Source organism: Lycorma delicatula, chromosome 3 (genome assembly GCF_047948215.1).
Source record: "Lycorma delicatula isolate Av1 chromosome 3, ASM4794821v1, whole genome shotgun sequence".
In the NCBI taxonomy this organism is placed as follows: Eukaryota; Metazoa; Arthropoda; class Insecta; order Hemiptera; family Fulgoridae; genus Lycorma; species Lycorma delicatula.
Window position 1 is genome coordinate 265720 of NC_134457.1, and position 12703 is coordinate 278422.

Here is a 12703-nt window from a genome sequence, read left to right on the forward strand (position 1 = left end):
CAATCACATCACCAGCTCTAAAGATGGTGTAAGTCTGTATCCAAAATCATTTAGTAATAAGCATGATCTGCAGGTGACTATAGAGTCCAGTCCTACCAAAATATTAAGAATAGGAGGAAAATTCTTTACTTATGGTATGGATTTTATTTTATTGATTTCTGATAATAATTATGAAAGTGGTGTGATCAACTAAACATCACAGGTGTGTTACGTTAATCCTGTCATGACACATTAGACCAAAAGTTGTAGATAAGTTCTTATTTTACTTTACACAGGATTTTTTAAAATTAATATCTTTATTATATTGAAGGAACTGCTAACAGTGGAAGTACCTCTGAAAATGCATAAACAAGAATGATTCAGTAAGATAAGAATATCTTCCATCAAGTCTACTATATTGGCAAATAATTTGAATTTTATATACATACATTATTATTTATTTATGTACAACATATATTGTTTTATATATATATATATATATATAATGGTTATATCAACTGATATTATTTACTTTAAATCTTTAACTGTTTTTAATTATTAGTTATTGTTTATTATTATCAATGTTTAAAGTTCGTTACTGAATGCATTATGAATGTAAAATTTAATAAAATTGTTCATGCAGCACATTTTACTTGGTTTTTTTGATTACATGATTTTTCCGTCAATGCAACTTTGAATGCTTATAACTCAATAATAAAGGCATTAAAAGAAAAATGGGTTTTACCAGTTTTTCTTTTAAAATTTTTAATGAAAATCATGTCTTATGTCCTATTTTTAAAAAAATTAAGTTTCATTCAATTAGGCTGATAAAAATTAAAAACCCACCATAATGTTTTTTTTTTAACTAGGTAGAAAACCCAATTTCTTTCTGCCTCCAAATACCTCTCAGATATGCAGTATAATGCTGTTTCCATAATTAAATATCATCTGTATACACATGAGGCATGTATTTTCAGTAAGTACCCTTTTGATAAAAAAAATAACAAGCAAATTTTTTTGAAAATATTCATATTCATACATTGAAGTATCTACAATTCTACATAATTTCTGCCTACATTAAGTAGGCAGAGTATTGAGTGATCAATTTCTGCTTTCCAGCTTTATAGTAATCTGCCACCTGAGAAGATAACTACTGCTGAACGGCTGTTTTGACACTCATCGTCGTCGTCTCATTGACTGCAATTATTCATTCTGGAAAGGGTTAAAACAATAAGTAGAATTAGTTGCATTTACAAATGCATTAAATATACACCAATGAAATTATCATCACAGATAAATCTGTAACAGTGTTTCTTGCTTCATTATAGCATGCCAGTTGCTACTTTTTTTTTTTTAAGTTGTTGATGTCCAGTATTTTTACATTTCTGGATTGTTAATATATTTTAATAAATATACTTTTAAAACGCACAACAAAATTTAAGATTAATATTTCATCTTTTAAAAAATTAATAACTTAGTAATGCATAATTTGATTATTTATTGATATTGCATTATGTGATATCTTAGCTAGATATTCTTATTTTCTTTCTATAAAACTTCACTACATAATCAACTAACTTTTCTTTCTAATGTACTCATTTTGCGTATTAGTAAACAAAATTAATTCATATGCATATGGCGTTAAATTCAACCATATAGATTCTAATACGTTTACATTTTATTGTTAAACATTTTTAACTGGCTTTATAACTTGATTCAATTCACTCGGCTCTTTTAGTTAAAAGTAACCAAAACGTACTCTTAATATTACCTAATGTCTGATAAAAAAATATGTATTTATCGTTTACACTGAATGCTTTCTATCAAGTAACTGTTCATAAGCTGCAATTTAATGTAACAAATAGTGATCTTTTAATATTGAAATGAATTCTGTAGAATTACTAAGAGATGAATATTTAACTTCTAGACTCATGATCATTTTTATAAATAAAATAATACAATATGTCAGTGTAACAAGCATTCAAATCGCTTGTATTTTGTAATCTAATTCTAGTCATTAATTTTTTTTTTAGACCGACTAGTAAATGATTGAACACAAAAGTCATATGCAACTGATAACATTTGATTTTACTTGAGTAGCAAAAACCAGACACTAGATTAGAAGACTGATTCACATTATGAGTTGAAATATCAATTTTAAGTTTAATATGGCACCTGAGTAACAAACAAGCATATAAAAGGTTATTTTGGTCATGGTCTTTAGATTAATAAGGTGTTGAGATAATAACTTCATTTATTTTATTCAGAGTGTCAGGGCTAAAGGTATCTAACAGTAATGGCTTATATTTAGAAAACCAGTTGCCATAATCTCTTAACAGAAAATATCTCCAAGATTTCTTCTGTAAACTCAGAAGTGGAATAGCACATGTACAATAGTACATGAGTACAGTAAATGTAACACATGAGCAGGCAAGCTGACACAATGCAGTTGTAGTCAGTTGAGAAGTAGATCCCACAACAGAAGCTTCAGTGCACCCTTTGGTTACTGGAGTCTCAATCAGTTACGTGTGCAATGATGTGTACAAACTGAATGGAATATCATCAACCTTCCAACATCCAACCAAGTCTATTCATTAGTGGGATACAACTTTAAGAGAGATTGAAGCCTTCGTTTCACAAACCGGAAATCATACAAAAGTTTCAGTAAGTGGTAAGACTGTAGATTGTGTTGCATTGCATTCACTGCCAGTCCTAGAAAGTCAATTAGGCAGGTTACTTACAAACTGAAAATTCCTCATTCCATTGTTCACAACATTGTCATCAGCAGTTCCAGTTGTGACGCTATCAGTTTGCTGCAGAGGTAATCCACTGTCGAAGACAATCCTAATTATCTTTATAAGTGGTTATTTAGTGGCCTTTCATACGTGAGGGGAAGTTAACAGGCACAGTTGTCAAATTTGTGTTATAAAAACCACCATACAGTAACTGAAAATGAAAAGGAGATTACAGAAGTCAATGTCTGGTTAGGACTGCACAAAAATGGTGTTATTGGTCCATTTTTTTTTTCTTGAAGCCCTCTGTGACAGGACACATGTACCTCGATATGCTTGAGAACTTTACTGTCCCTCAGATTCCTGCAGACTATAATAATTAATGATAAAGTTCATTATTTTTATAACAGAGATGTCAATTATTATGGATTATCCATTAATGTAATTCCTACTGATTTTTTTATTTAATTAAAAAGTTCTAGATAGCCCTACTTTACTACTAGATAGTCCCTATGGACTTCACAGCTACATTAATGTTAATAAACTGCTTAATGGAACAAGACTGTTACAAAAACATACTGTATTCCATACTGGAAGGTTAATGTAGGGGTGAACTGAGCCTTGAGATTTAAAAAAAAGGCAATTTGAAAATCCCAGACTGCGAAGGGATAGTCGTTTAAACCCCCAATCAATCAAAGCAAATTCAAGTATGTAAATTAGTAATCAATTTTTCATCTTTAATGGCAACAAATTAAATTAGTGAAACAGTACCATCATTAATATGGAAATGTTATTTACAAATTTTATAGTTGAACATAACAAATGCTCCCAGCATTTTGGGCAAAATTATTACTAATTAATTATTTTGTGTGGACCATGCAATCCCCTGCTCCACGTTATGATCCCAGATACATTAATTATCCAGTCAGCAATGCAACACTGATGGATCATAGTTCTGTATTGTTGCATGAACTAAAATTCAGATCGACAAGTATACTTTGGTTGTTTGGGTACAATTACAGCATAATTTTGAAATTATTAATTTTCAGATTGTTATAGATAATACAGTTACAAAATATAAATTCCTACTGTCCTCAACCAGAATTAAATCAATGATTTTTTTCCCCAACTCAGAGAAACTGAATAAAGTCAAACATATCTATTAAACCAAAACTTAAAAAATCTTCACTTCAGCAAGACTATAAATATATCTGAACTTGCCATGCAACATATCTATAAAACCAAAACTTGTTAAAAAATCTTTACTTCAGCAAGACTATAAATAAAATTTGAACTTGCCGTGCAATTACTGACTTTTCCATATTTCAATTTTAAACTCTTGACAGTTAATTATAATTACAAATGTATGTATACTTTTTTCCATAACATATATTTTGAAAAAAGAGAAAAATCAAATGATTGTTCTTATACCGACTGATCTCTTCAAGATAGCTAAAAAAATAACTAAGCTTTGCAATAAATGCCATGCTAACACAACAGAGCAATATTATAATAATGAATAAGTGGCATAGTCCAAGCAAGAACTTCACAAGAGATGATCCTGGAAGTTTTTTTAGAATGTAAATTGATGTCTTGTTTGTCTAAGATACATCTTAACCCAATGATGTCATATTTAAATTCCCTGGCAGTATGTTGGAGAACACAGTAATACATAAAAAATCAACCAATAAATATTTTTCTCTGAAAATGTCCCACAGTTTCAATTATATTTGTTTTTCTCTGTTAGCCTTCTATATAAATATGGAAAAAATTCCAATTATCTTAAAACAGTATGTGACCTTGGTCCAACAATGGTTCACACATGTCATTCACAACGTTAGTACTGGCAGGAAGAGGTACTGAGGTACTAGCATATCATCACCTAAATAAATTTTGAAACATAAACAATAGCTTAAACTAGATTCACAAATTTTGTAAAATTTTATTCCAAATCTTGTCGTTTAGATCTACTACATTGCAAAAATGAAAGGCGACCTCTGAATTTCATTAGACTTTCATCCAAACCTATGTTCTGAGAAGGGAGATGTAATTTGGAAAATTTTGTATGGTAGGCTTAATTTTTTTTTAGTTTATAATTTTCATTGTTGTTGCTAGTGAAATGAAAAAAACTTGAAAATAGATTGAATCTCTCTCTGCTCATTGTTTCGCGAAATATGGGTGTGTCAATGCATCTATTTTTACTACGAAACAATTGGATATGCGATTTTTACACTTACAACATCAAAATAACATCTATCATAGTTTGAAACCATTTATTATCATCTTTCAACTGTTTCTTAATGTGATTGTTCAGTTGCTTCGTAGCATATTTAGCTTCGTCACAAATTTTATTAAACAAAGGTTCCATATATTCTGAAAAAATTTTAAATTCTGAAGGTGGATCTGACTCAAACTTATTCAATATATCTTCATAAACGCCACTATGTTTAGTAAAAGAATATATAATGGAGTTATTTTGAGTTTTTATCCAATTCCAATCACTTTGTTTTTTCTATACAATACTCCTTGCCAGATTATACTATCTGAAGAGAATACAGCTAGAAAATCAAACTTAGTTTATGGTTTCAAATGGTATTGCCAACAGCTCTTCTATGAATGCTAACATTATTCAAGTACAGTTAAAAAACATAAAATAATACATTTTACAATAAACAACATACAGGTGAATTACGTCGCATATATGGTAAAACAATACTTAAAGTTAACATATAATTGGACAGGATTTACAAAGGAAGATATAGGTTCCAAGTTAATATTAAATGCATACATATATAAAATGATATAATAAAGGAATTTATGTAATCAGTTTAACTGTATATAGTGATAACTCTTTATTACTCAAATTAACTGAGAAAACAGATTAATTATATAGACAAAAACTCTGATAAAGACTTAAATAATTAAACATACTGCTTTAATAAATAAGGAAATTAGAATTTTTTGCTTATAGAACTACTCTGCAGTACATATTTTCTTACTGTATGCCAATTAAATGTGCTTAAAATAAAGACAGTATAATTTAATTATGTAAATCCAAATGGTTGAAACTAAAAAGGTGGAGACCCAATTTTATTGTTATTTTTGTAATTTGATAGTGTTAATGATTATTTTTGTGCATTTTATAATAGAGGTATAAGATGACTGATTACAAATCTGTGGTAAAAAAAAAGAAAATAATCACTATTAAAACAAAATTAGAGAAGATAGAAACAATATATACAAAAAATGATGTAGCAAATGAATTGGGGGCTTGTAAAATTTAACTAGTACAACAATAAAAAACCAACTCAATTTTTAATTTTTGCAGAAAAATGCTACTTTCAAAATTTTATAGAATTTATTAGAAAATATTGAACATCTTTAAAGAAGGTGGTACTCAAAAACATATCTGTACTACATATTTTTTTAATTGATAAAATATATTAAACTAGCACCAGTTTCTACATCCAATATAAACCATGCTGATGATCAAAACTTTTCATAATAAGTAAAGTATGATTCTCAACACAGATATTGTAAATTTAATAAATCTAAAAAATTTTTAAATAATGTTATAGTTGTCATGGGAAAGAAACCTAAGCATCGCAACAACTTATTCAATGGTGATATCATTTTTATTGGATTCTGTGGTTTTCAAAATATTTTAAGTAAGAAACCCTTCAGACTTCAACATAGGAGAAACCAGAAAACAAATTACAAGAGAGTATGTGGTCAGGAATATAGCAGAAACCATGATCAATAACATTTGAGGAATCTGAATAAAGAATTAAAAACATAAATAGAGACCTGTAATATGACTGACTACCTTTCCACCTCCAAGAGATAAATTCAGATGGTGGAAATAACTTATAAAAATGAAGCATGTCAATATTAGCAGAATCAGTCAAAGAATCACAAGATGTTGGTTTAAATAGTAATGATCCACTTGATAAAATTTTATAAATACCTTTCTTTTTCCTGTTTAGCCTCTGGGAATTATTGTTCAAATATTACTTCAGAGGATGGATGAGGATAATATGTACGAGTGTAAATGAAGTGTAGTTTTGTACAGTCTCAGGTCGACCATTTCTGAGATGTGTGGTTAATTGAAACCCAACCACCAAAGAACACCAGTATCCACGATCTAGTATTCAAATCCGTGTAAAATTCAAAACCTTTAGATGGACTTGAACGCTGGAACTCTCGATTTCCAAATCAGCTGATTTGGGAAGATGCATTCACCACTAGACCAGCCCGATGGGCAAGTTTATAAATACTGCATGACTGTAAAACTACCTTCTACGCCACGATTAACAGTGAAAGAATTATCAGAAGTTTTGAGACTCATTAAAAAGTTTGTAACTGTTGTTCCAAATAATCCTGCACATGATCCAAGTATGAAAAATAATAGACTATTTTAAAATGATATAAAATTAAACTTTGTGAACTACAACAAACAGTAGAGCATTAAAAACCAGACCATTTATTTTAAAACCCGAAAGTTTTTTTATAATTTCAATTCTAATATTATTCAGCAATATTTAACTCAATATAATTTAGTATTTTGTATTATTAACTTTATTCAGTTATAATAAATAAACTAAATGATTAGCACATCACATTCTAAATAACATCCTAAAATTCTTGTTTCCTATGAACCAAACTGACGTCGAATATTAAAAATTAGGTCTCTCATAGGAAAATTATCAAGTAATTAAAAACACATAAATCAGGGGATGCCTGCATGTTTAGAAATATAGCATTAATATAATGTTCATAATCATTACAACTAAAATAAGCATCAGAAAAAGCAATCACTCAAGCTTATTAATTGTGAAAACTAGTAGTTCAGTACCTGAAAACAAAATATAATAATTTATAGAAATGACAATTAATTTTAGATGCATTTAATAAAACCCTTTATTGTTCACTAATATAACCATTTGGTATAAATATATTTATTTTCAAAATTATTCAATTATTTAATGTTTATTATTTTTTTTTATAACAGTCAATAAAATCTATTATTAATTGACACATTCAGAAAATTAATTAAATAACATTGTTTAAATTACAATGATTTTATTCAATTATTACATATAAATACGACTTAAAAAGAAATGAAATGCAGAAATTAAAAAAAAACTCAATTTAGTAATTATCTCATTCATAACATTTAAAAATAATACTGTCCATTATTTACAGATGACAAAATTAATTGAGACTTACAGAATCTGACATGGTAAAGAGCAAAGAACTAAAAAGAGGAGAATAAGATTTGGTATAAACACAATCAGAAATAAGGAAAATGGCTTCTCTAGGGAAAAAAGATTACTAAAAAACAATAATGTAAAAATGACAAATTAAATAACAGTTAAATTAAAAGATAAGATGAAATGAAGTAGATTGCACTGGAAATTGATATTCTTTCTTTTAACCATAATTGCTGATACAGTTACTTATGCTTAACATACATCTAACCTCACTAACAGATTCTTAAGACAATAAACTGCATCAGCTTACAACCTGATAGTTCTGTAATGAGTGGATGTCTCAGGGATTAGCATTCTGGAAATTGAAAGGTGTAAAGCAAGTTAAAAGTCAATGCCCTAAGCCACATTTAACCGCTTCCCAGCCTCTGATATAATCATGCTGTCATAAAATGTTCCAATATAGTATTAAGCTGTTACCTTTTGGCCAAATTTTTTCTCTCAAAAATGACATCAGGCTGTGTGTTCATAGTTCCTCTTAATCACTGTTCAGAAGTGATGTATTGACTATCAACAGAAATAATATTTTTTAAATTTTACATCATTACAGTAAAATAGTGTTGACATATTAAACGTTTTAAAACGCGTGCCACTTTCATAATAGGATAAAATGTGATACCACAATTGTTAAAAAATAACTTTGACTTCTATTTTTATGTTTTGATAAATTTTTATTTTAAAAAGAAATGTTCTGTTTATCTTCATTTAGTGAAAAAGTAGTTTGTTATCTTTTGTAAACTAAAATTACCAGAAACCAATATTTGTGGACTTATAGTGTTTACATTTGTTTTAGATATAGAAAATTTTTTAATTAATAATTTATGGAAAAATTGAAATTTTGAGTGAAATAAAATGAAAACTGGAAAGGAATTAATAATCAAATTTTTACTAAAAAATTAAAACACAGAGTACACTTTTCCTGCATGTTGTTAGCATTTATTAGTGGCTAATGACAATAAGATGCAACTTAATTTATTTAAAAAGAACTCACTACTGTTAAGAGTTTTCTGGAGTTACAAAAAAAAAAATATTTGAAATTGCATTATTACAACTCAGTACAGAGGGTTGTAGGAGAAATAACTGTCACTTTTTGGCCGTCAAATTTCTCTAAAATTGTAGTAAAATAAAGTAAGACAGCTACTCAACAAGTGATTTTTAAAACATTAAAAATCCCAAGCGACACCAAAAAGGATATATCTTTCAGTCAACACACTTTTACCTGTCAGTAAGAAAAAATTACCTTGTAAACGTTAACATTGATCACAAATAACTATTGAAAAAATTAATGAGCAATAAGAATTAATCATAGCGAGTTACTTTATCTCGATCTCATACAAATTAAAATCTATTGTTTACTTTTTTTAGATAATATTCTATTAATGACTGTCTCAGTTAGCCAAGAAGGAAGAATATCTTCATATAATCTGATAAAAAAATAGATCATTTCTGATGACGACAGAAAATAGTCCAATATCAGGGTTAAACTTCAGTATCTGTTAAATAACGACAATTCATAATTAAAACGGAATGAAAATAATACAAATAAATTTAGAAGAAAAAAATTGGTTTAAAAACACACCAAACAACTCATTCACATGTCCTATTTGTCAACTTCAAATACATTTTAATGCATTTTTTTTTTTTTTTTTATAGTTTTACCTGTGTGATTTTAGGTAATAAATAAAACTGCATAATAATATTAACACATTTATTTTTGGAATTGTCATTTCATTTAATTTCTGGATTGTCCCTCCCACAATCATCTAATTATATTCCTACTTTGGAATATTCCAATCTGAAACCAGTATGAAGCTGGCTGGACATGGCAAAGATACACCAGTTGGAATCAGTGGTATTATTAAAAGGATGCCAACAGATTAATGTCAGAAGGGAATATTATTAGTAGTATCAGCACTTTTTAACTTAAGTCTTATTCTTGAGTAAAATAAAAGTAAACAACACATTTATGTATGCCTACATAAACTTTACCATCTACTTATACTACATGTGTCAGGCATGTTTTTCAGTAAAACAAAAGGAAAGTAATGGTATATGTGCAGTATTATGGACGACTATAAATAAAAGAACAAGAATTTCATAAAGTAGTAAACGAAACCGTTATAAAAGTAATTGCATTTTTTATGAAATACATGGCACTTTAAATTCAAGTGAAGATATAATTAAATTACTGGCAGATTTACAAAATAATTACAAAAATGAGAATGATAATTCATAAATTTTCACAATCAGATGTATTAAAATTTGTTTAAACTTCATGAATATTACTTTTCAGTTATGTGACATAATCTTACATATTTTAGTGGAGTAAGAACTCTCGTGGCGATAAAGGATGTAACTTATTGCTCCGCTGTGTTGGTGCTTTTTTTTTCTTTTTGTAGGATGAGAACTGAAGGTGGTAATTTTATTGGTTATCTCTATATGATTATTGTGTTTTAGTTTACGGACAAATTTTTTGTGTTTGATCTTATTGCCATAGGCAATAAGGACGATAGTTGACATTACTTTGCTGTGCAGACACAGACAAGTAGTCTGGACGGTAAACAAACACTTAGAAAAATCACTCGCCTCTTATAATAGAAAAATTGAAGAAATTTTTCTAAGCCCTCGTCCATTCAGAAAGGTGATTACTTTTCCTCTGTTTCTCCTCTCCTATCACCGCTATCCCCAAACTCCTTCAGTTTTATGGAAACATAAGCCCTTCCCTTTTGGTTGACTTTTTTTTAGAAGGCAGATAGTGTTTTGGAAAAACAAAGCTATAACACAGCAATACTCTGATTTTTATTAAGGGTGCAGGAAGGAGGCTATAGACTTACTGGAGCTTAATTCACCGGGTTGGTCTAGTGGTAAATGTGTCTTCCAAAATTAGCTAGTTTGGAAGTTAAGAGTTCCAACACTGAAACTAGTAAATGCAGTTACTTTTATACGGCTTGAATACTTGATCATGGATACCAGTGTTCTTTGGTGGTTGGGTTTCAATTAACCACACAGCTTTGAAATGGTTGAACTGAGACCATACAAGACTACACTAATATATATCATCCTCTTCTTTTTTTTTTTCTGTTTAGCCTCCGGTAACTACCGTTTAGATAATTCTTCAGAGGATGATATGTATGAGTGTAAATGAAGTGTAGTCTTGTACAATCTCAGTTCGACCATTCGTGAGATGTGTGGTTAATTGAAACCCAACCACCAAAGAACACCGGTATCCACGATCTAGTATTCAAATCCATGTAAAAGAACTGGCTTTACTAGGACTTGAATGCTGTAACTCTCGACTTCCAAATCAGCTGATTTGGGAAGACGCGTTAACCACTAGACCAACACAGTGGGTTAATAGTGTGTAATAGGGTTAATAGGGTTAATAGGAGTGTAATTTATATAGGATCCATGTATGTTTGTTCCACAGTAGCAGCTGAAAAATTGAACCAATTTAGATGTATGACCCCAAGTTGGAATCATTTTACCAGGAGTCATAGGTTATATATATACACACGTTTCAAAAAATTATACTATATACAAAATTATCTATCTATCTACTATAATATGAAATAAAAAACTACAAAGCAAGCGGAGAAGACCAGCTTTTCGCAGAACTCTGGAAACACTCATCAGTTTATTCAGTCAAAACTTCCCTACATCTATGCCTCGTGAAAATATGGAACGAAGAAAAACTTCCAGAACACTGGACCACAGCCCTCATCCATCCATTACATAAAAAAGGGGATAAAACTAATCCGGAAAACTACAGAGGCATATCTCTCCTGGATTGCACATACAAAATCCTGTCGAGAATCATATACAACCGATGCAAAGACCAACTTGAACTGGAACTTGGGGAATACCAAGGGGGATTTAGGCCATCGAGAGGTTGCCCGGAACAAATAATATCCCTAAAACTTATGATGGACTTATATAAAAGACGGAAAAAACAACTAATAATCACCTTCGTCGACTTTAAAAGGGCCTATGATTGTATACACCGACCATCCATGCTGAATATTCTGAGAAACCTGGGCCTTCACCCTAAACTCGTAAACATGATAAAATTAACTTTAACCAATACCCAGTCCAGAGTGAAATTCAGAGGTGAACTCTCTCAACCCTTCTACATAAAAACTGGATTGAGGCAAGGAGACGGCCTCTCACCACTCCTTTTTAACTGCGCCCTCGAATTTGTCATGAGAAAATGGTATGAAATAAATCCCAAAAATATAAAAATGGGTACTAAGAAAAACTCCATCACACTAAATTGCCTAGGATTTGCAGATGACCTCGCTCTTTTAGCAAATAATATTCAAGAAGCCAAAACACAAATCATGAGCCTTCAAAACCTAGCACAAAAGATAGGGCTTCATATCTCTTTCGAAAAAACTGAACTAATGGCCATAGATCCTCTGGTAATAGAGCACATTATGGTAAACAATCAGAAAATTAAAATAGTAAAACAATTTAAATATCTAGGGGAAATAATAACTTATAATTTAAATGAAAAAGTGACATGGCAAAACAGGACAAATAAAATGATTAAATCCCAAAAATTAACTTGGTCAACATATAACAAAAAATGCCTTTCTGCTAAAACAAAACTTAAACATTATAAAACTGTAGTACAGCCAGAAGTCACCTACGGAAGCGAGACCCTTTTCAAAATCACTCAGAAAAACCGAATTGAAAAAATTCTGAAAATAGAGAGGAGAATTG

The 12703-nt window shown here is 29.8% G+C and overlaps 1 long non-coding RNA gene across 5 annotated transcripts in view; it reads left to right on the plus strand.

The window, feature by feature from the left end:
* The window catches only part of LOC142321331 (uncharacterized), a 178159-nt gene that overhangs the window by 92786 nt on the left and 72670 nt on the right, over window positions 1-12703 (plus strand). The window contains exon 6 of one of the 5 annotated variants that reach the window (XR_012755597.1): window positions 311-559. The exons of the other annotated variants lie outside the window; for them this stretch is intronic. This is a non-coding gene — a long non-coding RNA (uncharacterized LOC142321331). Of the gene's footprint in view, window positions 1-310; window positions 560-12703 lie in introns of those variants that run through there. 5 annotated transcript variants of the gene reach the window in all.